This window comes from Mus musculus, chromosome 2 (assembly GCF_000001635.26).
Source record: "Mus musculus strain C57BL/6J chromosome 2, GRCm38.p6 C57BL/6J".
Lineage (NCBI taxonomy): Eukaryota > Metazoa > Chordata > Mammalia > Rodentia > Muridae > Mus > Mus musculus.
This window is the reverse complement of record NC_000068.7, coordinates 101831206-101858656: the sequence shown is the minus strand read 5'-3', so window position 1 is coordinate 101858656 and position 27451 is coordinate 101831206. Positions and strand designations below refer to the sequence as shown.

Below are 27451 nucleotides of genomic sequence, written 5' to 3'. Positions count from 1 at the left end.
ATCACATGGAGGCACTTTCTCAGCGGCACTGTTCTCTGTCGTGACTCTAGCTTGTATCAAGTTGACACCTAAAACCACGGAAATAAAGAGAAGGAAAGCATTTTAGAATCATCAGCAAGCACTGTGAAAGGATGTTTCTTATATCAAGATGATGGAACTAGTCCAGCCTAAAAGGATCGACATCTTGGAGAGTTCCGTTTAGGTCATGCTGGGAGGCTCCATTATATCAAGCTGGAAGCTCCTGCTTGTAAGAAAGTGAAATCCCGACATGAACACTCCAACCATCAGAGGAAGGTTTTAGCTCCCATAATGGAGATGTCTGGAATGGGTGCTGCCCTCAGATGAGGCCTTTTCTGGCAGCTCAAATGGTGTCACTGTAATGAACAGAGTGGGTCTCTCTGAGTGCAGAGCCAGAGAGCATGACCAGGAGACGAAAGACTGGAGAAAAGCTTCCTGAATGCACAATGGAGTGATTCCAAAAGCCTTGTTCTCTCCAGATAAGGGGAGCGTGGAGATTTTATTTAGAGACCCTATATAATGAAAGGTACATTTCTGATCATACTTAGTTTAAGGTCAGAGTTCAAGGTGGAAAGATGACAGGTGCATTTTGTAGCATTCTTGGTTCATGGTCATATTTTGAAAAGTTAATACAGTGGACAGGACGTGGTCAGCATGTGTAATAAAGATGCTGAGTGGAAGGCCTCTGGAAATGACCAGTTTTCTCCCAAGCTTAAACAGACATAAAACAAAAGACACACTGAAGATGTGTTAGAATAGGATTTTCTCCTAAAGGTGCATGCTTCACTTCGAAGCAAATAAGCCCAGCTGAGACATCTTGGTTCTTGTTCTTGAAGTGTGCATGGATGAAGGCCATTCTTTGAAATCATTTTGGCCTGATGGGAGTGCTGTACCTTCCTAATTAGTGGGGTGAAACTCTCGATAGCAAAACGAGCTAGATCTGTAACACTATGGCTGGATTTCAGTTTATTTTATTTTATTTGTAATAGTTTCACTGAAACCTTTTAAAACACATCTAAATATGACATAAAGCACGAATAAAATCAACAAAATTGACATTTCTAACTTAAGTAGCTCAGAAAATAGAGACTTAATGTCCCGAGGAATCCAGGCCAAAACACAGTTAAGCAAGCAAACTGATACTTAGTGTTTTATGTTATAATACGATTGTGGGGAATGTGATTTGAACTTCTGGTAAGACCAAGTAGAATAAGTGAACTTGAGTTACTGCCTGTCTCTACTTATTATTTGACTCTCTTTAGCTTTAATGAGTATGTTGGTCTCAATTCTCAGGCACATTTGTCAGTTTGGGTGGGAAGTACCCACCAAAGGGAGGTTGTGTGCTCTGAGGATCCAGCTGGAGATGGGACCTGGCAGGTGGGGCCTGACAGGAAGAACGTGCGTCACTGACTGCTTGTCCTTGAGGGCTCTGTCTTCTCCTAAGCCACCCCCCTCTCTGTCTCTTACTTTCTTCTTCCATCTGCTTGAGGTGTGCAGGCATTTTCATGTGCATCTTTCACCATGGTGTTCTGTTTGACCAGAGGCCCAGAATGAAGGGACCCAAGAGCTAAGCAGGTCGACTGGCTGGGTTAAATGTCCAAAATTATAATTCTTGACTTTAATTTATCTTCACAGATAGTTCTGCCAGAACTACAGATGCTAGCTCAGTGGCCTTTGGAGGCTCGCTTGAGTCTATTATGCCCTCTTACTCTGGCATGGTGAACCTGGAAATTCGCTCTTGGGAGTCGAAGGGAAGAATAACTAATCAGCACCAGAGGCCTTGTCCCATCAGGTTAGGCTCATCTGGAAGGGAGCCCAACTTCCTAGACCTTGAAGTATACCTAGTTTTCTGAAGTGCCATGTGTTTGAGGCTCCTGTGCTATAGCACAGAGTGGCTGGACGAGGTGCCAGAGAAACCTTTTTAGGTCAGGATCTAATAGCCTGGCTCTGTGGCATTTGGCTACAAAATGTAATTGTTTTTTTCTTTTTTCTTTTTGGTCTCCAAAATACTTCTTATGGGGTCCAGACTGTTAGTGACCACCTAACAGTCTAATTATTGTCCTTCTAGGGGGGAATAAAACCTCAGCTGCATACGTCAATGTGTGCTATAAAATGCCTACTCACCTCAAATGGGCAGCAGTCACAAGCCAAAGTAGGATTTCCCCGAAGTCTAACCTGGTGAGAGCGAGCAGCTCACTGGGCTTCCCTTCAAACCACAAATGAGGCATTATTTACGAAAGTACTGGTGATCGCAAGACATCTGCATCACCACAAAGTTCCCCGTCATCAGGGATGATGACCTCAGAGAAGCTGCAGCCCCGAGTCCTGCTTTTAATTAACCTTTCACTTCCTGAATATTACTAGCATCTCCCAAGATCACTTGCACTGGCTGGATAGGAGCAGAGGAACAAAGCAGAGATCTCAAGTGAGGATCTTCCGACCCTTCTTTCTTCCGTCTTCTAGGGAATGTTAGTGTATCCCCATTAGCATAACCAGAGTGCTGGGTACTACTGGATACTGGACACTGCTCTAGGAGCTATGCCTTCATGGCAAAGTCCAAGATGGCGTTTTCTTACCAGAGAAAAAAGGACTATACAATAGCAGCTTCTCATTGGTCCAAGCTAGATTTTTTGGCAACACCTTATCTAGTCTCACAATAAATAGTCTGATGTAGGCTAATGCAGTGTACGGTCAGGATCCAGCATGGAGGTAGGTGTAGAGTCAGTTCTCCCCAACCACACTAAGAAGAATGGAAGAATAGTGATGGCTCCTCCCATAGGATGAGTGGGCTGGCTGGTGTGCTGAGGAAGCAGTAGACAAAGGTCCTCACGTCTCACAAGAAGAGGCAGGCATGGCTTTGCACGCCTTCAATCCCAACACTAGGAAGCAAAGGCAAGTGGATTTCTGTGTGTTCAAGGCCAATCTGGTCTACAATGAGGACACATTTTTGTAGGACAGTTGTCTACACAGGACAGAGAGACCTATTATATAGAGAAACCTTTCCTCAAACAAGCAAGCAAACAAACAAAATCAACCAAACTAAAACAAAAATCATAAACCTCACAAGAAAAATTGAACCATCAGGGAAAGTGTGTGTACCGAAAGAAGTTTAGGAGCCAAAGTTTAACGGAGTGCATTTTAGTGTATTTGGCTCGAGGTTCCTGTTGATAAAGGGTCTTATGTTGTGAAAAAGGAGGTTAAAGCAGTCTCTGTAATGAAAATGACAAATTCAATACCAAAATAGCCACAACTCAGATTCTCTGGGAAGAGAGTTAAATTGGTGTAGCATGTCACATGTCCAGGAGAGGAAACCTGTTCCCCTGCCCCCAGCCACTGGCAGGAGAGGAAAATGAGGTGCACAGGCTCTCGGTGCTGGGTCTCCATGAGGACAGGGAAGATTCCCAAGCCACACACCTGCAGCAGCCCTGCTCTACACATGGCTCACCAACCACAGGGCTGTGCACCTGAGAAAAAGCCACGAGTGGCCAAAGACCTGTGTCCTCCTCACACTGCTGCCAATCACTTGCTGTTTTGACTTGGATTCGCTCCAAAGCTCCTCTGGGTTTTCATTCTTCAGAAACAAAAAGAAAATGAGAACCTTGTAATTTAGGCCTCTTGTGTGCCAAGCTCTGGCATTCCCTTCCAGATATCCATCATCTTGCCAGTTAATCTCGAGACGCAACACCCAGTGCCCGGCAGTTCACCTTTTTGCATAATCACTAGCTGTACGGTCTTGCTTGCTGTGATCTGTATGTTCTGTGAGTGTCCGTTTCCTCACCCTGGATCAGCCCTCCTCCCTTGCAAAGTGGTATAGGGATTAGAATCTCAGCTTTGTGTTTAGACTGGTGCTGAGGCTGGCTTTGGACTCTGGGATAGCAGGACTCCATTTTTGTTTTGCTTTGTTCTTATACTGCAAGATTGAACAGAGTGTTTAAACCCTTGGAACCTCTGAGGTTTCCCTATCTGTAAAATAGGAGTATTCCAAATTCCTCTTTATGCGATTCCCATGTGAATTAAGTAAGATACTGCATGTAACATGTTCAGTATAGGGCTTGCCGTATGGTCCTGTTCATACTCTAGTTTGTTATAATCGCGGGAGTTTTATTTTAGATAAATTTGATCTCTCTTATTGTTCCTATAGAATTAAGAAAAATGATTTTGGGTGGTTTTATGTTATTGGTTGCTTTTTAGCTATTTTTCTATATTTGTTACAAAAGTAAAAAATGCCTACTTAAGTTCTTAACCATTACAGTTGAATATTTCCTGGCATAGTAGCAGGCTTACTTAAGAAAGGGCCTTGACTGGCTAATGTAGCTACGCAGATATCTAAGTGTGGAGTCCGCCAATGTCTATGAAGATTGTTTCCTTACTCTTTCATGAGACCATTTCACAGTAAATCATCTTGGCACACAAACACAAGGTGGTTGTCAGCCCATCCAGGGTCTTTCTCTTCTTTTACATCCTATATAAAGAGTCAAAGCTTTCTCTCTCAATGGGATTGCCCAAAATGTAAGAATGTTTATTTCCCTGAAGCCTCAAACAAATGTTTTTCCAAGCCCAAATTGACATGAGTGGTTGGAGCCAAGTCTTGAAAACTTGCACCCACAGAAGTTGTCACCAACATGCCTAAGATAAGCTACACCAGTCTGTAAGGCTGGCTGCTCCAGGATGCTAGAGGCATGTTCCAGCAAAATTCAGTGACTGGGTGGTGACCAAAGAACATGACCTTTGCCTGACACCTCCATATTAGTTTTCTAAATGCTCAGATTCATATTTGCTCACTCAGCTTGTCACAACAAAGTAATATACATTTGGCAAGTAGGGCCTAGGGGTGGGAACATTTAAACAAAGAAATATTTTTTCTAATGATAATCTACACATTTGAGCTCAAGGATTGGCAGGGCTGGTTTCTTCCAAGACCTCCCTTCTTGGCTTATAGATTGCTGCCTTCCCTTAATCTTTGCCTGTCATAATCTCTCCTTATGTTCACACCTGTCACATTGGGCTCAGACCCACCTGTATGACCTCATTTTATGTTAAGTCCTTTTTCCAACTCCCGGTTCATTTCAAGGTACTATAACTCCAGCTCACACAGATCTGATACCTCTAGCGTCCAAAGATACCTGCCCTCATGTGCCCAAACCCACACGCAGAGACTCACATTTATCCATAATTAAAAATAATAAAAATAAACCTTAAAAAAAGCTGCAAGTGTGTTCACCGTGAGGTGCAGACTGTGACTAGTGGAAATTGAACTCAGGTCCTTTTGAAGAGCAGGAAGCACTCTTAACCACTGAGACGTTTCTTCAGTTTCATCCCAAATACTTCTAAAATGAGTTTATGCTGATTCTTGCCTCAGATATTATAAAGGAATATTGAAATTCTTTCAAGAGTCAGGAAGCCTCTTATGTGTCTGAAAAGTTTATCCTACGAATATCTTTTAAAGGTTTTTTTTTTTTAACTTATATATAGATGTGTACGTCTGCATGTGGGTTTGAGCATATGAGAGCAGAGGTACCAGATCATTGGAGCTGGAGTTACAGGCAGTTGGGAACTAGATGATGTAAGTACTGGGAACTGAACTCAGGTCCTCTGGAAGAGCAGAGAGTGCTCTTAAAGGACAAACTGTGTTCTAACGCCTAGTAATTTTTAAAAGCAGATGTTTTTATAGTAGTTTGGGCATCTGTCACTAATTTCTGTACCAATATACCTAATATAATGAACCCTAAAACAAATTCATAATAATGTAACACTAAAAATAAAACAAAACACAGTACAATAATTTAACTTCTGCTTTGGAATTGTGGCAGGTAGTACTTTCAGCTGACTGCCATACTTTAGTATGCTATAAACTGTACTCTTGGACTCTTTGGAGAATTCCTTCTCTATTTCATGCAAGTTTTGAATACTTGACCTTCATTGCCTACCACCCTCCATCTCTGGAGTCTTCATCCTCTCGAGTGACCCAGACTGAGCTTACTCTTACATGGTGGGAAGCCAAAGCAACGGGCGTGCAGCTTAGATTAGACATTGCCCTGACATTAGAAATTGAAGAGATAGAGTAGCCTCCTCTTATAGGTTAAATTGTGCCCCTCTACCAATAAATGGATTGAAGTTTGAACCCTTGGTATCTGTGAGTGGAGTCTTCTTTGGAGAGAGTCTCTGGGGCTGTAAACCAGACTGGTTGGCATGAGGTCACACTTGGTCAGTGTATGTATGCCAATAGTGCTTCCCAAAGGCCCCTGTGTTGAATGAAGGCTTGGTGTCAACGGAACTGCTGTTGGAAAGTGATGGAACCCTTAGGAAGTGGGGACTAGCAGAAGGTTTTTAATGTACATTCTATTGGTAAATCACCATGTGTGTTGCACCTTATTGGAAGTAGACTCTGGGAGCCAGTGGATCCTCCTTTGTCTTCCTCAAACCTCTCCATCCCAAGGCAGGATTGTTCCCTAACTCATAACAAGGAATAAGGCTAGGAATCAGCTAAGTATATTTAAAATGTGTTGGAAGCCAGTGAGAAGGCTCAGCAGATAAGGACACTTGCTGCTCTTCCAGAGGACTGGGGTTCAGTTCCCAGCATCCATTTCAGATGGCTTCAAGCTGCCTGTAACTCCAATGCCAGGGGATCCATTGCCATTTTCTGGCCTCCAAAGATACATAAGCATGCATGGTGCATATATGTACACTAAGGCACAGATATATACACATATAAAAGTAAATTTAAGAAACAGTTGTAGCCAGTCAGTGCTGGTGCACACCTTTAATCCCGGTACTTGGGACACAGAGGATGGGGATCTCTGTGAGTTCAAAGCTAGCCTGGTCTTCATAGTGAGTCCCAGGGCATACAAAGAGAAACCCTGTATTGAAAACAACATCAACAACAGAAACAAACAACAAAAAAGAAACAGAAAGAGAAAGAGTTGTATCCTTGAGAACAGCTAAGAGATGAACTATTTCTAACCACAGTTACCGTTGTTTACCATATAATACCAAAATGCCTACAGAGGAGAGGGTAATCTGGAAACGTATCCATAAAGAGGACATAGGGGACCCTCTGCCCAAAACTCTCTGGATCATCAGGAACTCCAGCTGACTGCCTTGGCTTCCCCAGTAGGTTTCTAGTCAATAACTGCTAGCGATGACTTCATAACGTTACCTATATGTTGCTATTTGTAATTTTATTTGTAAGCCTCACTCTGAAGGTCCAGGACTCTCACTACCTCTAGCTGGCTGCAGCAATGGGTCTTTCAAAGTTGAATTCTTCTGGGTATTGCTAAGCTCCTGATTTGATCATGTTGCCTTTTGTTTGATCTCAGGTGGACTCCAGTCATCTCTGCTAGATATTGTGAGCACCTAGTTTGATCATTTTTGCTACCTGGCTCCAGCTTCTTCCAACAAGTCATTATTATCTACCTTTGCTTGCTATATACTTAAACTCAACCTTTCAAAACAAAAATCACACGTATTCCAGATCATTCTCCAGACTATACAAGATGCATCCTTATGTAATTGTGGGTGTGCCTTCAATCAGGATTATGAGACTATGCTTTCCTCCTCTTCTGGTATTTTCCCTGCTTTCTGGTTCATGATCCAAGCACCTTGTTTGGCTTCTACTAGTGTGGACCAAATACATGAAGATGCCTAGAGTTGGACTGGACCCTCCAGAATCATGAGCCAAAATAAAATCTTTCTCGGTAAATTAATTGCCTCAGGTATTTCACTGTAGTAACACGAACAGGTTGACTAATATATTAGGGTGGGGGTTTTGCGATATTCACATCAGATCAAAGTGAAGATACTACCAAAGTCAACTCAGTGAATCAATGAGTTATATTGTGGTTATTTCCAGGAGAATGGGTGAGGGGTTATTTCCAGGAGGAGAAGTGACTCAAAGATGTCATCAGAAGCTTACCTCAACATGGGTAATGGCTCATAAGAGCTAATCGTGGAACTCAATGCACATATCAACAAGTTGGAGAGAATCTCTTCCAGAAAGTTCAGCCTGTCTCTGCCTTTTTCAGGCGGCCCAGCTTTTCCGATAGTGTTTATCAGCTGTCTTTCTGGCTTATATACTCCTGGGGAGGAAAGAATTGCTGGGGGTCTGGGGGTAACCCAACATCCAGCCCCCCACGGAGAGCAGTGAAGGGAATGGGTTCAGGCTAAAAGTTATTGACTTTTGGCAATTTAACTCTTTCTTGCTGTTCCAGAGCCAAAAGCTGTTGCCTTCGAGCAATTAACTCCTGCTGATAGCAAAGGAAAAGAAACTTAGTTGATTGGATTCCTTTCTATGACTCAGGCCTCTTTCTGGCTAGGTGAGAGGCTTGACGTTCCTTAACAATTTGTGAGCCAGAGAGAAAAGAAAAGAAAAGAAAAGAAAAGAAAAGAAAAGAAAAGAAAAGAAAAGAAAAGAAAAGAAAAGAAGAAAAGAAAAGAAAAGAAAAGAAAAGAAAAGAAAAGAAAAGAAAAGAAGGAAGCAAGGAGGGAGAGAGGGAGGGAGGGAAGGAGAGAGAGAGAGAAAGACAGAGACAGAAACAGAGAGACAGAGAGACAGAGAGACAAGAAAGAAGGTTGAACAAGCCAGTAAGCAGCACTCCTCCATGACTTCTGCATCAGTTCCTGCCTCCAGGCTCCTGCCCTGTTTGAGTTCCTGCCCTGACTTCCCTCAGTGACAGACTGCTGCCTGGAAGTGTAAGCTGGAATAAACCCTTTCCTCCCCAAGTTGCCTTGGTCATGTTTTATCACAGCATCAGCAACCCTGACTACGGTAGCTTCCCTGCAGGATGGAATGCTTCATCCGCCTATTGCTGCAACCCCTTAATACAGCACCTCATGTTGTAGTGACCCCACAAACATAAAACTATTGTATTGCTACCTCATAACTGTAATTTTGATACTGTTATGATCATAATCTAAATACCTGATATGCAAGCTATTTGATATGAGACCCAAAGGTGTCAAGATCCCTAGGTTGAGAGCCACTGCTTTAGTACACCCTGAGTCTTAAGGAGCTTCTCTAATGTGGAAAGTTTTCTCTCAGAGGATAGTGTTACATAACAGTGGACCCTATTCTGATATGACTAGAGATATTATGACATATTCTGATATGTCCTTAGAGAATGAGGAGAAGAAATACATGAGGAAAATGCCCCTTGAGGATGGAGGCTAGCTTCCATGATGCTACAAGCCCTCACAAAAGGAGCTGCAATGGTTGCTCAAAACACAAAAGCTGAGAGAGATGGAGAGATTTTCCTCTACACCCCTAGAGAATGTATCACTGTCAACACCTTGACTTGAGCCTGCTAGTTTGTAGAGTCATAAGAGGTTAAATTTCTATTTTTAAAAGCTACCCATCATGTGGAAGTTTTCTACTATATATGTAACCAATATAACCTAATATAATATAAAACTCATTCTCATGTTAAGATGTTTATGGAACTTGAGGACTTAGTGTGGCTACTATCCTCAGCCTAAAGAGAAGAAAGGTCCAAAGCAAGGAGACGAGACAAGACAAGGGTTGGGCTGGTAGGAAGTGGTCTCTGACATCATCAATTTCAAGTCCTACCTATGGTCCTGCTCCCTTAACAACCCCTTATACCTGCTCAGAGCTTTCTAGCCCAGCCACTAAGGACAGCAGGGTTATCATTATCCTGAAATGTTGGTTCCTTCTGCCTGGTAGTCATTCTGGCCGTGGTTAGCTGTCTGCCTCCAGTTGCAACAGTAGTCAACTTAATTTAAGATTCTTCTGTGGGCTCTGTGATCATTTGCTATGCGTGCCGTGACATGAATAGAAAAAAGCCAACTTCATCCTCTCAGTGTTAGGAACCAGTAGTCCCTGTTTCTGCTGACACCATTTTGACCTCAGAGTATGTCATCTGAAATGAAAATGCTCCTGGGGTATTCAATGTTGTTAGCTGCCAGTTAGTTGAGTATTTGGTAACTGTCTCCTCAAAGTTACAAGACGAAAATTTAAAAGAGGGATAGTTTTATGTGTTGACTATGTGGGGTGCAGCTGAGAGTCTGGCACATTGCTAGTGAGAATAAAAATAGTATGACTTCTTTGGAGAACGATGTGGTTGTTATTATAAAGTTAGCCAGTTATTTAACCAAGGAGAGCTAAGTAGATATGTCTACAAAAAGATTTTAAAATGTTTATAGCATTATTTCTAATTGCCAGTAACTTGAAATAGTCCAAATACCCAAGCAACAAAATAATAGATAAACACACTATTGTATATTTTTGTAGTGGAATTCGTTTATTAAAAAAAAACCACATACAAGAATATAAATGAATCTGATATTGTATTTGATTATAAAACCACATACAAAATGTATGTTTTGAATAATTTCATTTATATGGTGCTAAAAAGAAGCATAAATGTTTGAATATTTGTGTGTGCCAAAATTATGGTTACTTGTAAGCTGGTCAGTGAGAGCCGACCAGGAAAGAGTGGAAAGGGAACTCTGATACACGCGGTGCTCTGTCTCTCAGTCTGGTCAGAGGCACACATAAAAAGCCATGCTGTCTCTTGCTGCAGCAAAGCACATGGCTAAAGCAATGCAAGGGGAGAACAATCCTCTTGTCTTTCAGTGGAGAACTACACAGTCTATTCTGTCAGGCGAGTGGCAGAGGCAGGAGCCTGTGTAACTCCACCCCATAGTTAGGAATGCTAATACTCAGCTCTCTGTCTCTGTTTGGTTCCATCTGAGATTCCAGTCCATGGGACGGTGTTGCCTACTGTTGTGGTGGGTCTTCCTTTCTCAGTTAACTAAACTAGATAATCTCTCACCAGCATGCCTGAGGCTGGTCTCCTAGGTGATCTACAGCCTGTCAAGTTTACTATATCAACCACCACAATCACAGCAGAACACTTTGCTTGTAGCATGTTATCATGGAAATAGAAAACTCTAGGGGACAAAAAAAGTAACAAAAAATTTCTAGGAGAAGAACCAGTCCTTTCTAAACTTGTACAATGGTATTAAACATTAAGAATCTTAACCTATTCATACTGATTTCATTATTTAGAGAAAAAATATTCTTGACTTTCGAATATAATTATTTTCATTCTCTTAATTTTAATAAAATTCTAATATAGTAAGCTAATTATTTTGTGCTTCTTGGATAGTAAATATTCAACACTATCTTCCATGTTGGTATACTACACCGAAGTATCTTTTCACTATAATTTAAATTCATTTTTGATGGACATTAAGATTGTTTCTCATGTATTAATATTAGAAGTCCCCCTGAAGAAAAAAACCCACACATTTATTGCTCTTTCTATGTTTCCAAAGTCATTGCTTAGAAAGATTTTCTGTGGGTCAAATGAGACTTGGAAAAGTGCAGACCTGCTCTTCCTCTCTCCTCTCACCTTTCTTCTCTCCTTCTCTCCCTTCTTCTCTCCTCTCCCTTCCTCCCTCCCTTCTTCCCTTCCTTCCTTCCTTCCTTCCTTCCTTCCTTCCTTCCTTCCTTCAAGGCAAAAGACATTTTTTATTACTCTTGATGTAATATTTCAAATTATTTGCTAGTGGGAAGAAAAATAGCATGACTTCTTTGGAGAACAATGTGGTTGTTATTATAAAGTTAGTCACATACAACCAATTTGTGATGAGTTTCTAACTGAATCTTTCATATCTATATCACATTCCATTCACACTCGCCACCAAGTTTAACCATTCAGTTTATTGGAATTAAGAAAGAAATCAGCATTGAACTAGAGCCTCCTGAAGTCCCATCCCTCTGCCTCCCCTCCCTGCTTAATACTCTTATTTCCCCCATGCACTTGATTGAAGGCCTTTGGTCAATCATTTGTCTCTCAGGAGACCCTGTATTCTTCACTTGGCAGGCTGCTACCCTATGGTATCTTCAACATGTTCCTCTTACATCTCCAACATGCCCACAAGGAACGTTATCTTGGCATAAGCTCCATTGCAAGGTTGCTAAACTCTTGAACCAACTGTTAAATGGTCCCTGGAAAGGTCACAGCTATTTTAGAAATCTAAACCATTCTTAAGGACCCAATGAAATGTCAGGCCTAGCTAGGGGTAGGGAAACTAAAGCCAGCTTATGGCATCTGGCAGACTCCTGCAGAGGCTGGGGAGAGGGAGGAGCAAGGTGATAGGAAATCTCCCAGGCAAGCCAAAGTGGGTGGGAACAATCATTTCTTCCATGTTTACTTAGTCACTTGGCTGAGACCAGTGGACAAAAAAAGTATCATTAGACTACAGGTAGCTATTGATTTCATATTGCCTGTGGGATAGACTGATTCACTTATCCTGAGAAGAGGGAAAGATTTCCCTCAAGCTCTTACATTAGGTAACTAGAAGGCTTTAAACTAAGCTGAGAAGACACAGGTTAGTGATCTGAGGACAGAGTTAGTAAAGGCCTTGCCCTACAAGAATGAGGATCAGCGTTCCCAAAACCCAGGTGAAAAGGCAGAGTGCTGTGGCATACACACACTTGTAATCCCAAAGCAGGAGGCAGAGGCAGGTACATCCCTGGGTTCTCCCACCAGCCAGCTTAGCAATTTGGTAAACCTCAGACTATGAGAAACCCTGTTACCAATAAGCAAGGGGGACAGTAACTGAGTAACAACAGCCAGAGACCCTGTTACAATAAGCAAGGGGCACAGTAACTGAGTAACAACAGCTGGAGACCCTGTTACAATAAGCAAGGGGCACAGTAACTGAGTAACAGCAGCTGGAGGCTATTTTCTATCTTCTAGTCTTCACATTCACAAGTACACATGAGTACACATGTACATAGGCATATACAGAGAGGTGGGGAGGGAGATTGGCAAGATTTCATCACTTATGTGGAATGTCATGAAAAAATGTGACCCAAGGAAGTGGTTAGAAGTGGGGTCTTCTGTAACATGCCAGCAGAATGAGCGCAGTAAAGGATGCTTAAAATCAAATGACCTATGGAAAGATTATAGGCCAGCATGATAGAAATGAGACAGCATGATGATTTGTGCCTGAGTGAGGGCTTTATGCTATGAAAAGAAAGGCAGCAGGAAATGAATGAAACACACTTCCTTCAGCAAGGTCACGCCTCCTAATATGGCCACGCCTCCTAACAGTGCCACTCTCTATGAGCCCAAGGGGCCTTTTTTTTTTTTCAAACCACTTCAGTGTGTGACAATATCTGTTTACCTGATTTCTTCCACTGAGCCAGTTTTTCATGTCCAGCAACAGAACTTAGTCTTCCGCTGTAGCAAAAAACAAAGATCTCTTAGAGAGTTCACGATTGTTGAGTTCCTTTGGGAAGCTCTGCTCTCACACAGTTAAAGGGTGTTCATTGGGGAAAAGACTCCTTATGGTGGTGTTCACTGGATCTCTGCACTTGCTTCATCAGAATTTCCCCAGTAAGGGGCCAAGTTACTTGATTGCTCCAGAGCCCAGAAAACCAACCCCCTGTTTGGGAAAGGTGCGTAACTGTGTTCGTGGTCTGAAGGCAATGCTGCAGATGGCAATAATGGGTTTGGAAGTTAGGTCTTTCTATGGAGCTCATGTGGAGTTCAGTATTTCAGGAAGGACATTGGAATCCAGAATGCAGCCAGCCAGAGATTTCCAGATGTTGGGCTTGAAGTATTTCTAGATGGTGGAGTGAGGATAGTAATAGTGTCTCCGACGTGGATAGAACACAATATACTAGGTTCTTTATGGTGAACTTTTGGCATGCCCCAAACTTTTTTTTGAGATAGTTCATTTAAAGTTATATCAAATTGTCCACCATTATCTACTGGGGCTCTGGGAAAGGGCGGTTTTCGTTTTCACTGATGGGAGAAATATTGGGAACGTTAATTATCAATAGACTATTATATGGAAGTCTTCAGTTTACAAAGAGGCAGACATAGCTTAAAGATCATGAATATGGCTTAGCATCTAATAACCTACAAGGGTGGGTTAGAGTTTTCCACCAAACATAACATTTTAGTCCATAATTGCTCCCATTCTGATCAAAGACAATTAAAGTTAGATTACTCTTGCTTACAAAGGAATTCTACAGCCTCATTAAATTTAGCTGGAACATTTGGATAAGTGTAGTAAAAATGGTAATTGATCACATAAGCCTTTTAAAGTTTGCCTTAACAGGAACTTTTTAAAGGAATCTCAGATCAGACTTTAAAAACTTTCTGAGATTAGGAGGCCAAGAACCAAATTTGCTATCATAACTAACTTGAACCTAGAGATTTAGTTGAAGTTGTCTTTTATTGAGGTTTTTGATACTTTTTTGTTGTTATGACAACATACTTGCCAAAAACAGCGTTAGGAAGGTAAGAAGTGTCTATTTTGGCTCACAGTTTGTGGAAACAGTTCATCAATGGTAGCAGGAATATAGGAAGTAAAAGGTCACATTGTGTCCATGGTTCATAAGCAGAGAACATACACTAGTGTTCAGCTAGCTTTTTAAAAAAATTCAGTTTGTCATTTCAGCCCACAGTATGATGTCATCAACTTTGAGCCTGGGTCTTTCTGCCTCAATTAGCCCAATCTAGAAGTTCCTTTACAGACAGCATAGGAGTCTGTTTCCAAATCTCCTCAAGTTGATAATCAGATTTACCATCACAGTTGAAGTCCTGAGAATATCTTAAACTGAGAGAGCCAGGTTAGGTAGAACACACGTGTAATTACAGAACTTGGGTGGCTGAAGAAGGAAGATTCTGAGTTAGAGGCAAGTCTGTTCTACCCAGCAACACCTAGCTAAAAGACAGAAACAAACACACAAACGAAAATATAAACTGTATTATAAGGTGTGTATATACACAAACATATGTGTGTATACGTATATATGAGATGCATACAGAATGTATATTGGGATAATGTATATATTTATATATATCATATATGTTTTTAAATATTCATATCTAAGCCTGTTAAGACTGCCAGAAACTGACCATTTAAGATATGTAAAACATAGCTTCATCACAGCCACCCTGCTCCCCCCATTACTAGTCTCAGCTCTGTTCCCTTTCCCACCTTTGTGCCCCTTTTCTTTTTAGTTTGTCCGATTTGTGCTGCCCATATACTCTGAGGTGTGGGGCCACCAGGGGCCACACCTTCAAAACTGATTCTCCTTCCCCAGAAGGTAGGACTGTCAAAAACATTACAGGTTATCACTCATCTGGAAGGCAGAGCACCTTGTAATTCTGGAACTAGGCTATTTTTCAAGAGGACTTTCTAGGCACTAGCTCCATAAAGATGAGACTTAGCTACATGAATGTGACTCTGAATGCACCATCCTCAAATATGACAAATCAGTGGGAGCTTTGCAATATTGTCAGTATTTTCAGATATGCCCTCTCGCCAGGGGACAGTCTTACAGAGCTTGTACAAGTTGCTATGGAAACAGGAGACTCAGTAATAGTCTCTGGGCTCTGGAAGGATGCTATAGGCATGTAGACATGGGTCTGCTGTTTTGGTTTACAAAAGTATAAGTTACAAAATTTAAAGGAAAAAAAAGGAAGAATACTCATTATATCCACAAAGTATGACATTAAAAGAGAAACAATTGTTCCAAACACAGGCCATAAAAATCTGACTGTTTTTCATCACTTCGTTTAGGCTGCAGAATTAATTCTTGGGTTTCTTCTTGGGTTAGTAGTTTTATGACTCCATTTGTTCTAGAAAATTCTCTCTCAGCATGCTGACTCAGTCTTAAAGTTATTTAGGCAATGCCATCAGAAACCCGTCCTGAGTGTCATAGTCCCTCCCATGGGTTTCAAAGCACAGGGTGGATATGATCGAAACGCACCTGTGCACACGTATGACGTTCCCAAAGAATTAATGAGGTGGATCACTTCATCCTGAGGCTGTTTGGAAGAGCGTTCAGAAGAGCATCTATGTGTAACTACTGTGGATGACATGAGGCAGGAGGTAACATGGTTAGACGTCTTATAGGCATGCACTACAGAAAGGAACTTGCCTCTCTCTCTGAGACATATGAGATGCATTTATTTATTTTAAGTGACTTTCTTTTCTGGTTTTGGACGTTTTTCCTGCATGTAATTCTGTGCACCATGTATGTTCCTGGTGCCCTCAGAAGCCAGAAAAGGGCATCAGATGCCCTGGAACTGGAGTCATGCAGAGAGTTGTGGAAACTAGGAATTGAACTTGGATCATCTGGAAAAGTAGCTGGACCGTCTCTCTAGTCCTGACATATGAAATATGAAATACTAAATAAAACTACAACTAATAGCATCACACCAGACCAAGTGCCAGGGTATCAAGGACACTGGGAGCCTCCTGGGAACCTTAGAGAATCTCTGAAATCTACCAGCTAATAACATGTAACAAGCCATATGTGGCACAGAGGGCATTAAGCATTTCTTCCTGTGTGATGATGCTTCCTATGTGGTATAGAATATCAAATACCAAGTGTGTTTCCACAAGGTGAGAAGATAAATGTGGAACCCTACAAATTCTAGTAGCCATCCCACTTTTGTAGTTTTCTTCTGAGACAGGGTTTCTTTGGGTAGCCTTAATTATCCTGGAACTAGTAAAAGCAGAACTCTATTCATCTGTGTACATGAGTAAGATGTGCTGGCACAACGATTTCCAGTGTTTGGGGCCTGTGCTATCCAGGACTCTCTGAGGAAACAGCCACTGGAACATCAACATGGAAGCAGGAATAGAAACTAAAATCAGATGAATGGTTTGCTTGAGGGAATTGCTTTATAAATATCAAAGCTATGCAGCTCTATAATCTGCTGCCATAGAAAAGTCAGCTGTTTAATTTAGCATCTTCAGATGGGAGAACCAGGTGTCATGGTTCATTGCTGTTGCTATAACAAGACACATGAGGCTAAGTGATATTTTTACTTCAAGGATTTTTTGTTTGTTTGTTTGTTTAGATAGGGTATCACACTATACCTTAGGGTGGCCTTGAACTCACTACATAGCAGAGGTTAGCCTCTAACTCATGGTGTTCTCCTTGCTTAGCTTCCATAGTGCTGGGATAACAGGCAGGAGCCTGTGTTGGTGGAGTTGTTAGGATCAGAGCCTAGGCTCTGGTGATCCTAACAAGCTGGCTTTGGCTACCCATGCTGAACAAGCCAATTAAACAGACAGCAGTGAAAGCCGAGAAGGGGATTTATTCAAAATATCTACACTGAGAAGAGAAACAAAGAGACTAGGGGACACCTCCCCAGGTTCATCTTTGGGGTCGTGACATGAGGTTTAAATGTAGAGAGAAGGCAAGAGGCATGTATACCTAAGCATCCTCATGAAGGTGTGGTCCTGCCTGTCATTAATTCCTAGTTGTCTGGGCTCCAGTCTTTCCTGCACAGCCATTTGAGACTGGGTGATTTATTAATAACAGAAATGTAATTCCTTACAGTTCTGGAGACTGGAAAGTCTAAGATCAAGGTATCATCAGGCTTGGTGTCTGATAAGGGCTTATCTGTGCTTCAGGATGGCATATTGAATGCTTCATCCTCACACTGAAGGAGTAGTTCCCTCCAGTCCTCATAGAAAGTCTCTAGTTCCATTCATGAGGCTGGAGATCTTGTGGCCAAACTATTCCCCAAATGTTGTAGCCCTTAAGGCTTAGAGGTCTACTTTTCAATGTGAATTTCAGAGGATACTCCCCAAATGACCCCAATTCCAGCCATCTCTCCCTGAATTTTCTCCCCAACCACCACCTGATCTCCCCACTCATGTCCCCAGCTACTCCAATTCCATATGTAATATCTGTTCTACTCCCCACCCCCAACCCATCATCTTTACCTAACCTCTCTGAGTCTATGGATTGTAGATTGGTTATCATTTATTTAATGGCTAATGTTCACTTATAAGTGATTCTGGGGAGGTGTCCCTTGGTCTCTTTGTTTCTCTTCTCAATGTAGATATATTGAATAAATCCCCTTCTCTGTGTTCACTACATACATAGCATATTTGTCTTTCTGGGTCTGGGTTACCTCATTCAGGGTGATTTTTTTCAGATATATACATTTTCTTGCAAAATTTATGATTTCATTCTTTTTAATGACAGTAATATTCCATTGTATAAATGCACCATATTTTCTTTATCTATTTTTCTGTTGAGGACATCTAGGTTGTTTCCAATATCTGGGTATTCTGAATAAAGCCACAATGAATGTGGTTGAGCAAGTGTTCTTGTGGTAGGATGGAGTATATGTCCAACAATGGTATAGCTGAGTCTTCAGGTAGATCTATTCCCAATTTTCTGAGGAACTTCCATATTGATTCCTATAGTGGTTGTACAAACTTGCACTCCTACCAGCACTGGAGAAATATTCTCCTTGTGCCACACAACCTCACTAGCATAAACTGTCACTTGTGCTTTTGAGCCTAGCCATTCTTACAGGAGTAAAATGGAATCTTCAAGTAGTTTTGATTTGCATTTCCCTAATGGCTAAGGATGCTTAACGTTTCTTTAAGAGTTTCTCAGCATTTGAGATTTCTCTATCAAGAATTCTTGGTTTAGGTCTGCAACGTATTTTTAAATTAAACTATTGGGTTTAAAAAAAAGTCTATTCTCTTAAGTTCTTTATATATTTTGGATATTACTCCTCTTTCAGATGTGGCATTAGTAAAAATATTTACCATTCTGTAGGCTGCTGCTCTGTCAAATTGATTATGTTCTTTGTCTTACAGAAGCTTTTCAGTTCATGAGGTCCCACTTATTAGTTGTTGATCTTAGTGCCTGTGCTATTGGTGTTCTGTTTAGAAAGTTTTGTGCCAATACATACAGGGATATTCTCCACTTTCTTTTCTATTAGTTTCAGGTTGTCTGGTATTATGTTGTGGTCGTTGATCTACCTGAGCTTGAGTTCTATGCAAGGTGATGAATATAGATCTGTTTGCATTCTTCTAATGCCAGCATCCAGTTAGACCAGCACCATTTGTTGAAGATGCTGGTTTTTTTTTCCAGTGTATATTACTGTCTTTATCAAAAATTGGATGGCCACATACATTTGAATTTATGTCTGGTCTTCAGTTCGATTCCATTGAACAATGGATCTGTTTTTATGCCAATACCATGAATTTTTTAATTACAATAACTTGATATTACATCTTGAAATCAAGGATGGTGATACCTCCAATGGTTATTTTATTATTTAAGATTATTTTAGCTATCCTGGGGTGGGTTTGTGTGTGTGTGTGTGTGTGTGTGTGTGTGTGTGTGTGTGTGTGTGTGTGTTTCCACATGAAGCTGAAACTGTCCTTTCAAGTTCTGTGAAAAACTGTGCTGGAACTTTGATGGGAATCGCATTAAATCTATAGATTGCGTTTGGTAAGATGGCCATTTTTACTATGTTAATCCTACTGATCCATGAGCAAGGAAGATCTTTCCATCTTCTGATACCTTCCTAAATTTTTTTTCTTCAGACTTGATGTTCTTGTCATAAAGGTCTTTCACTCACTTAGTTAGAGTTATCCAGAGATATTTTATAGTATTTGAGGCCATTGTAAAAGGTATTTCCCCTGACTTCTTTCTCAGGCTGTTATTTGTATACAGGCGCGCTATTGATTTTTTTTTTTGAGTTAATCCTGCATCCCACCATTCTGCCTCTTTCCTTTTAAGCTTTGACACAATGGTGCTCAAACACCAGGTGGAAGACAAGATAGCTACATTTAGGTGAGATCCTAACTTGCTGCCTCTTAAGTAGCAGGAGTAGCTACAGCTTGACTGCAGCCCTCTGTGAAGAGGATTTACAGCTGCTGGGTTCTCCTGGGAGGCTCTGCTTGTGAGCTGGTAAGACTTGCTAGGAAAATTATCCTTCAAAATTACATGTTCTAAGTCCCTTTACCCTCATATTTTGCCCTATTCTTCCTTGTACTACAAGTAAAAAAAAATTCCCATTTCACAGACTGAGAAACTGCAGTTTGACAAGATTAAGGAATTGACATGAGTGGGTTCCTTGACTTCTATCCTAAACTCTGCTCTATGTGATTGCAGTTTTGTCTTCCTACAAGCTGTGTTTTGCAAATGGATACACACTGAGAGTTTTCTATCACCATCAAACAAAGCTAATAATATTCAACTGTGGACACAAGACCAGGTGGAAGACTCTCAGCCCAGAGACTTCTGAGATTTATGCAAAAGGTAGTTAGTTGTAGGCAGATTGGCTTTTCTGGGCTTTTTTGCAGGTAGTTGTAAGCGTCTTGATGTGGGTGCTGGGAGCTGAATTTGGATCCTCTGAAAGAACAAGTGCTCTCAATGGCTGAGCCATTCCTTTAGCCCTAATAAGTACATTTTAAATGGATTCTGGTTTTGCATATGTAAAAATTGAATATTGTTCATGTGATGGTGCATCCCAGGCAAGCACTCTCTGAGAGACATGCTCAGCAGCTTCCTATTTCATTTCATCATTTGTCCTCCATCCTGGATCTTCGTTTAAGGCATCACCTACGTGAGGAGCTGAAATCTTCCTGGAAACACTGCATCAGTGCTGGGGTGAGAAGTGAATAAGGATCATGGACATAGAAGGTACTGGAAATTTCATCATCTACTGTATCTCTTTGAGGAGGACTGGAATTACTCTGGGTTAGGACAGTGTGTGTGTGTGTGTGTGTGTGTGTGTGTGTGTGTGTGTGTGTGTGTTTAGCAGGTGGCCCAGGGGACAGCAGCTACATGCTATGACATGCTTACATTGTTCCTTTAATGGACAGGACAGGCAGCCTTGATCTGCTGGTCATTCTCCAGTATACAGTACTGATTTTGAATGCAAATAAAATGCAGGCCATTTAACAGCAGTGCTTTGGTGGGATAATTATAGGATATTAACAGATTTAAAAAGCCTAGGTTCTCTACTGGGCAATACCTGCTCAGCCAACTGTACCATAAACAAACATGAAAGTGTTTCTCTATGCTTTTCTTCTTTATACAAAGTATCCTTGATTTATGAAACATTACGTCATTGAGTTCTATCATCAGTGGGTTCTCGTAAGTTTAAAAAGAAATATTTTTTTAAATTTTTGTTAAAGTAATAAATAGAAGACTGGAAATGTGAACAGGAGAAAAGGTCAATGCACCAGAGAAGAAGGAAGGAAGGAAGGAAGGAAGGAAGGAAGGAAGGAAGGAAGGAAGGAAGGAAGCAAGGAAGCAAGGAAGCAAGGAAGCAAGGAAGGAAGGAAAGGAGGGAGGCAGGGAGGGAGGGATGGAGGGAGGGAGGCAGGAAGGAAGGGAGGGAGGGAGGGAGGGAGGGAGAGAGGACGGAAGGAAGGAAGGAAGGAAGGAAGGAAGGAAGGAAGGAAGGGGAAGGGAGGGGAGGGAGGGAGGGAGAGAGGGAGGGAGGAAATCTCAGCTCATGAAGAGAGCTGTAGCCTGCATCCTCCCCTCAGGAGCTGGGTGATGACAATCCAGTCCATTCATGGCTTCTTTCATGTACTTTGCCCTAGCCACCCACATGGATTACTTAATAAGACAGATTCTATTTTAAACAAATGTATTTACAGGACAAACTATGCAGGTTGGGAACTTTTCTATTCTGCTCTCTGAGACACTTAAGATAACACCTAGGAGGGACTAAAGGAATGTTTTTTAAATGGATAGATTTTACTGTCACCCATGGGGGAAGTGTATTTTTCTAAGTTGTTATAAATATATTACAAGCATAAATATTTATGAACTAACTCTGGGTAAAACCCTCTTGCTCACCCATTACCGAGGTTTTCCCACAAGCCATGCTTCACTGTGCTAACCAGCAACCTCATTACTTTCTTGTAAGTCTTCTTGCTCACTAGGCAAACTCCTGTGCTCTCAGTGCTCCCACCCATCAGTGTATCCCCGGCACACTGCACCACAGCGGGAACACCTGCAGACATGAGTAGCTTACCGTATTTAACCCTTAGCAGCAACCTGAACATGGAAACTATTACACCAGCAAGGAAGAAACCAAGGCACCGAGAAGGCGAGTGACTTGGCCAAGGACATAGAACTTATAAGTAGTAGCATCCAGATATGACACAAGCAATCTAACCCAGGAACTCTCATTTTAAAACATCTCACTGTGTTGTGTAGTATTCTCTGCTCCATCCACAACCAACTCACCTGTCAATTTAAGACAGATTTTTTTTAAAAAGTATAACTTTTCTCAGTATTATCAAATGTGTTTTAAGCTAGGGGGCAGTAAAGAAACCACCAAAATGGCTGCTGTGTGATTTGGGGTGAAATGTTTTTATTATGGGTATGAGAGAAAGAACAGCTAGAAGCGTCTAGAAGAGTCCAGATCGGAGAGAAAAAGCAGCAGACTAGACATGGCCAGGGCTAGGGAAGCCGGATGTGGAAACACCATTCAAGGTATAAGGAGGATGAGTAGCTGTGAGGAGGCAGGAAAGGAGGGGGGCCTGGGAGCTCAGGGTAGGGAAGGAGAAGGTGAGAAGGATGAGGTTATGGCCAGCACAGATAAACAGGGGCGAGGGCTCCACAAGGCCAGCAGAGGACAGGGATTTGGTGGATGGGGATGCTGAGACCCTTTGGTGGTCCAGCTTGAACTGACTCAATTTTGGACCAAGTCAGTGGGCCTGGCCTTTTTTGGGGGAGCAGGATATTCGTGGACATGACATACATTATCCGGGCTCCATCCTGAAGGTTGATGCCCACGCCCCTCCCCCCATTCACGTATTAAATTCTGATCCCCAGAGTGACAGTATTAAGAGCTGGGATTTGTGGGTGATTGAATGATTGGGAATTAAATGAGTAGATTTGAGTTCCTATCAAGGAGCTGGAAGGAGCTTGCTTCTCTCTCTCTCTCTCTCTCTCTCTCTCTCTCTCTCTCTCTCTCTCACACACACACACACACACACACACACACACATCACTGCATCTGCTGGCTCCTTGACCTTGAACTTCCATGCTTCAGTGTGAATGACCCATGTCTACCATTTACAAATTACTCAGTCTAAGGTATTTTGTAAATGGATTAAGACAATATTTGTATGTATTTTTAACATATTTTTAAAAAACTAAAACAAAACAAAACAAAACAAATCCATCCAGTTCCCATGATGGTTTCCAATCAGTTTTCAGCACTTGCTCTCGTCCTGCACTCAGACTCTCCTCCCAGTGCTCAGCTGGATACCCCACCGGCCTTCATTCCTGGGAAGTTGCCGCCATACGGTTCTGCACGGTGCACCTTCCTGCATCACACTGTCAGTTTCCTACTTGCCTGTTCATAGATCGCCGATGGCTGCATCCTGTCCGGAAGCTATGATACAGCCAATGGGTTCTTTGGAGGTTGGGGTTGAGTTCAATCTTACCTCAGGACTAGATCTAAATAACTGTGGCAAGGAGCTTCCCTTCCTCTCCTTAACAAGGCCAAAGGTAGACGGCTTCCTCCAGTAAAGTCCTTCCTCTTTTGTGACCTTAAAATCCAGCCTCAGCTCTTGCCACTGCTGTCGTTTTCTGACCAGAACTAGATGGTAAGACCACACTGTTGAAGAGTGTACAGGTTTTGGTTGTGAGACATAAAGACGTCAAGTAAGGACGGAGCTGGAAGCTCCCTTTCTGCTGGTCACTTTTCACTGTGCTGCAAGGTGCTAGGAAGCTTGCTGGGAGCGTTGTCTTCAACAGTCTTCTTGAGCTATGGACTCTGTCTGCTATCAACTTGACAGGCACAAGGTGCCCACAAGTACAATAGTGATGTGACTGCCAGAAGGGTAACAAAGCACTTCCTGATGGTATTTGAGGCCGGTGTCACAGGAGGGAATTCACATCTAGTTCTGCAAATGGTTAAAACTTGTGGCTAGAGAAGAAGTCATTGGCCCTAGTAAGGAAGATATGTCTTAAAAAAAAAAAGAAAACAAAACCCTGTGTGTGTGTGTGTGTGTGTGTGTGTGTATGCATGCATATGTCTGAGTTTGTGTGTGTGCCTGAGTGTGTGTGCATGTGTCTGTGTGTGTATGTGTCTGAGTATGTGTGTGAGTGTGTGTGTATGTGTTTGAGTGTGTGCCTGAGTGTGTGTATATGTGTGTGTGTGTGCGCGCACGCGCCCGTGTGAAGCAAACAAGAGTACACATGAGCATGTAGGTGTGATATGTAGGCGTACATGTCAGGGCACACAAGTGGAAGTCAGAATACAGCTTTGTGGAGTTGGCTCTCTTATACTTGGGTTTCTAGGATCAAATTCAGGTCACCAGATTTGCATAGCCAACACTTTTACCCACTAAGCCATCTTGCTGGCCCCATGTTTTGATAAATGGGTATAATGTGCTCATCAAATTGGCTTCTAAATGGTTATGCTTACGGGCTACTGCTGCTGTTAGCTGTGGTGACAGAAGCTTTGTCTGCAGTGGGTAAGGGTTACTGGAGAGACGTAGAACTGGACAGAGTGCTGAGAAAAAGTGCTTGTCAAGTGCTCAGTTGTAAATTGGACATCTACATCAGCTTTTCCAGTTCCCAGAGAACGTCTTGGAAGAAAGTGCAGAAAGAAAGAGCCAGAGGGAAGGGAGTGCTGTGGAATGATGTCTTCCTGGCTGGACACGCTGATATACTCCTGAACATCAGCTGTGACCACAAGACTGGGCCTGCTAACATTCTGTCCTGGACCAGGGAGGGGCTTCCAAGGACCCTGAGCCTCCCTGAAGTTAATGGTTGCTGAGGGAGAGAAGAACATTGTCATCTGTGGTATAGCCACCAGTCACTTACTGAGACACGCAGATAACCCCTCACCTATGTCCTATAAATAACCCTAGTTAGACTCAGGAGAAAGAAGAGTCTTACCTCACAATTTGAGATGGCTGCCAAAGTTCCAGCCATTGTGTTCGAGTTTGTACATCAACCTGTCAGATGGGCACATTCAACCAACAGGGTTGGTTTCTTTGGAGGCCAATATAGTAGACACTTTAAAATATTCATTTATTTATTTTGTGCCAGAGGACAACTTGTAGTAGTTGGTTCTCGCCTTCAATCATGTGGGTCCCAAGCATTGAACTTGATCTGCCAAGTGGAGGCAGGTGCCATTACCCACTGAGCCATCTTGCTAGCTCCCTATATTATGTGTTTTGTTAAAGATAGAGAAGGTGGGACTACCCAGTCATTTGCCAAGCATTGATGGCTCTTTTCCATCAAGCACCCCACACTGCTTTCTAAACTGCTGCCAGTACCTGCAGCTCTGAAATCCGTCCCTTTTAGTTCTCTCCTTCATTGCGGCTGAAAATGTGGAGCTTCTCCCGACTCTTGTGGTGATGACGTCAGAGCCCTGCACCCACAGCACTTTTGCCTGAAAGCATGTTCACTTGTACAACTCTAAATGAGGTTCAGGGAGAGCAAGCAGCTTACCCAGAGTCACACAGCCAGGGAGGAATGGAGCCAGGACTGATCCTGCACTCAGCGCTTACCATGTTAAATGAGCGACTAGAAACCAAGAGTGGTCTCATAGTTCAACGATCTGCTGCTATCAATCATATGGAGTATGCCTGCCGCCCCACCCCAACATGAAGCTGTCTTGGGATGGGATGTCCTCGACCCTGGCCACTGCTAGCCACTGTTAGCCTCGTTAGCAGCTCAGCCATCAACTTCTGTCCTCAACTCCCTTTTAATAATAAAACCCTACCTTAGCCATAACTGAAATGAACTTCACCAGGGGAGGTGGTGTATCTTTAATTCCAGCACTGGGGAGGCCAAAGAATCCGGATCTCTGAGTTTGAGGCCAGCTTGGTTAAGAGCAACTTCTTGGACACGAAGGGCTACAGAGAGAAACCCTGCTTTGAGAAACTTGAAATAAAAAAAGGAAAGGAAGAAAGGAAGGGAGGGAGGGAAGGAGGGAGGGAGGGAGGAAGGGAGGAAGGGAGGAAGGGAGGAAGGAAGGAAAATTCATTAGGCGGCTTTGTTTATCTGGGGGTCGCAGAGCTCATTCCTATCCAACACTCCTGGGTGGCAGGATGGAGTAACTAAGCCAAGGCTGAAGACACAGCATCGGGCTGCACACCCCATTCAGATGCTGGGCTTAGTCCAAGGCGTGGCGTGGTGATGTGTTTCAGTTTATTGTCGGTATTTACAGGCTGAAACCTGCTGCAGAATCTGAATTTGGGGCTGCTCTGGAAACACACGAGGGGAGCTGGGAATCGTGAGTCTGCCTGCCCATGCCAAGTTCAAGTACAACCTGTTCCATGTGGGTCAACACAGTTTCTTATCTCCCATGACCGGAACACTGGCAGCCACGTTAGTTTCCCTTACTCGCTTGCCTCAAATGACAATAATGGTACAGAGTGTACTTGTGTTTAATGCTGTGTGTCACAGTGGAAGAGGCACTGTTATTCTCCTCTGGAAATTGAGGACCACATTAATAGCTGGTGCTGGGTCTCAATAGCTAGCATTCTGGCTTCTGAGTCTGCTTTAAAGTCTTATATAAACACCTCTCTTTGCAGGCCTTAATGTGTGTGCCCCTGCTTTGAAAGGACAAAGAACAAATAGGAGACCTGTCCTGATGCGTTCTGCCACCTAAGGCCCACACATTGAAAACTCCAACCAGCACAGCTCCTTTCTGTGGCAAACAGCATGACAGTAGGGAAAAAAATTGTTTTTTTTTTTTGTTTTTTTTTTTTTCTTGCTCTGAACAAAGTTGAACTTGAACTGAGAGCGGAAGAGCAAGAGGACCAAGTGAGGCTTGGCAGTGCCTTTGGGGACCTCAGAACTGGCTCTGGTGAGCAAACAGGCTTATCTCTCAGAAAACAGAGAACTTAATTCTGTTTGGACTGCGTCTGACTTTTACTTAAAACATCAGCCTGTAAACACGTGCAAAGCTTGGACTGAGGACTCAAATCATTTGAAGCGGTGGGCTGGGCCACTAACATGAACCAAGATACTCAACATCTTTATATATAGCACATCCACACTGGTCACCAGGCTACCTGAGCGCCCCCCACCCGGGCTACCCAGTTCATAGTTTGACAAATGGAACCTGTCCTACCAAGAGAAATTAATTTGTTCGGGTTATTTTGCTCAATAGCCTCGGGATACTGAGCCATTTTTATACTCTGGTGCTCAGGGGAGAGTCGTACAGGGAAACCTCAGTGGTTCAGAGGCAGAAAGAGTTATGGCGGCTGCAGGTGTGTGGCGTGGTACCCGCAAGCCAATAATTGAAGATGCTCATTGAGCATTTCCACTTTCCGGTTTCTAGAGCCGTGCATGTGACAGTGAGTGAGTGGTTAAGGTGGTTTTAAGACCCTACCACAGGGCTCGAGGTGACTTAAATGGGCCGAAGCTGGGACTTCTGGACCCAACGGGGACATGTGGTCAGAATGAAAGGTCATTAAAACCTCCCCAAGCTCCGGAGTCAGAATCTGGCCGAATGACTATGAAAAAGTCTCCCTGTGAATCCTCGGCCACTCCCATTCACAGAGCATTCGCCATAAGCACCGATCCCGCTCTTGCCGCCATTGCTATTCTCCTGTGCAAGTAAGTTAGTTACTTCTGTCTGAAAATGCAGATGGGGGCAGAACCAAGAAGGAGTGGGAACAGTGAAAG

At 42.6% G+C, this 27451-nt stretch overlaps 1 protein-coding gene across 3 annotated transcripts in view; it reads left to right on the top strand.

The window, feature by feature from the left end:
- The window catches only part of Prr5l (proline rich 5 like), a 169943-nt gene that overhangs the window by 24396 nt on the left and 118096 nt on the right, over nucleotides 1–27451 (top strand). The window contains exons 1-2 of one of the 3 annotated variants that reach the window (NM_001110849.1): nucleotides 19677–19738; nucleotides 20386–20473. The exons of 1 other annotated variant lie outside the window; for it this stretch is intronic. The gene's annotated coding sequence lies outside the window, so the exon portion shown is untranslated. Of the gene's footprint in view, nucleotides 1–19676; nucleotides 19739–20385; nucleotides 20474–26352; nucleotides 27383–27451 lie in introns of those variants that run through there. One more of the 3 variants, XM_017319279.2, reaches the window with a different exon arrangement.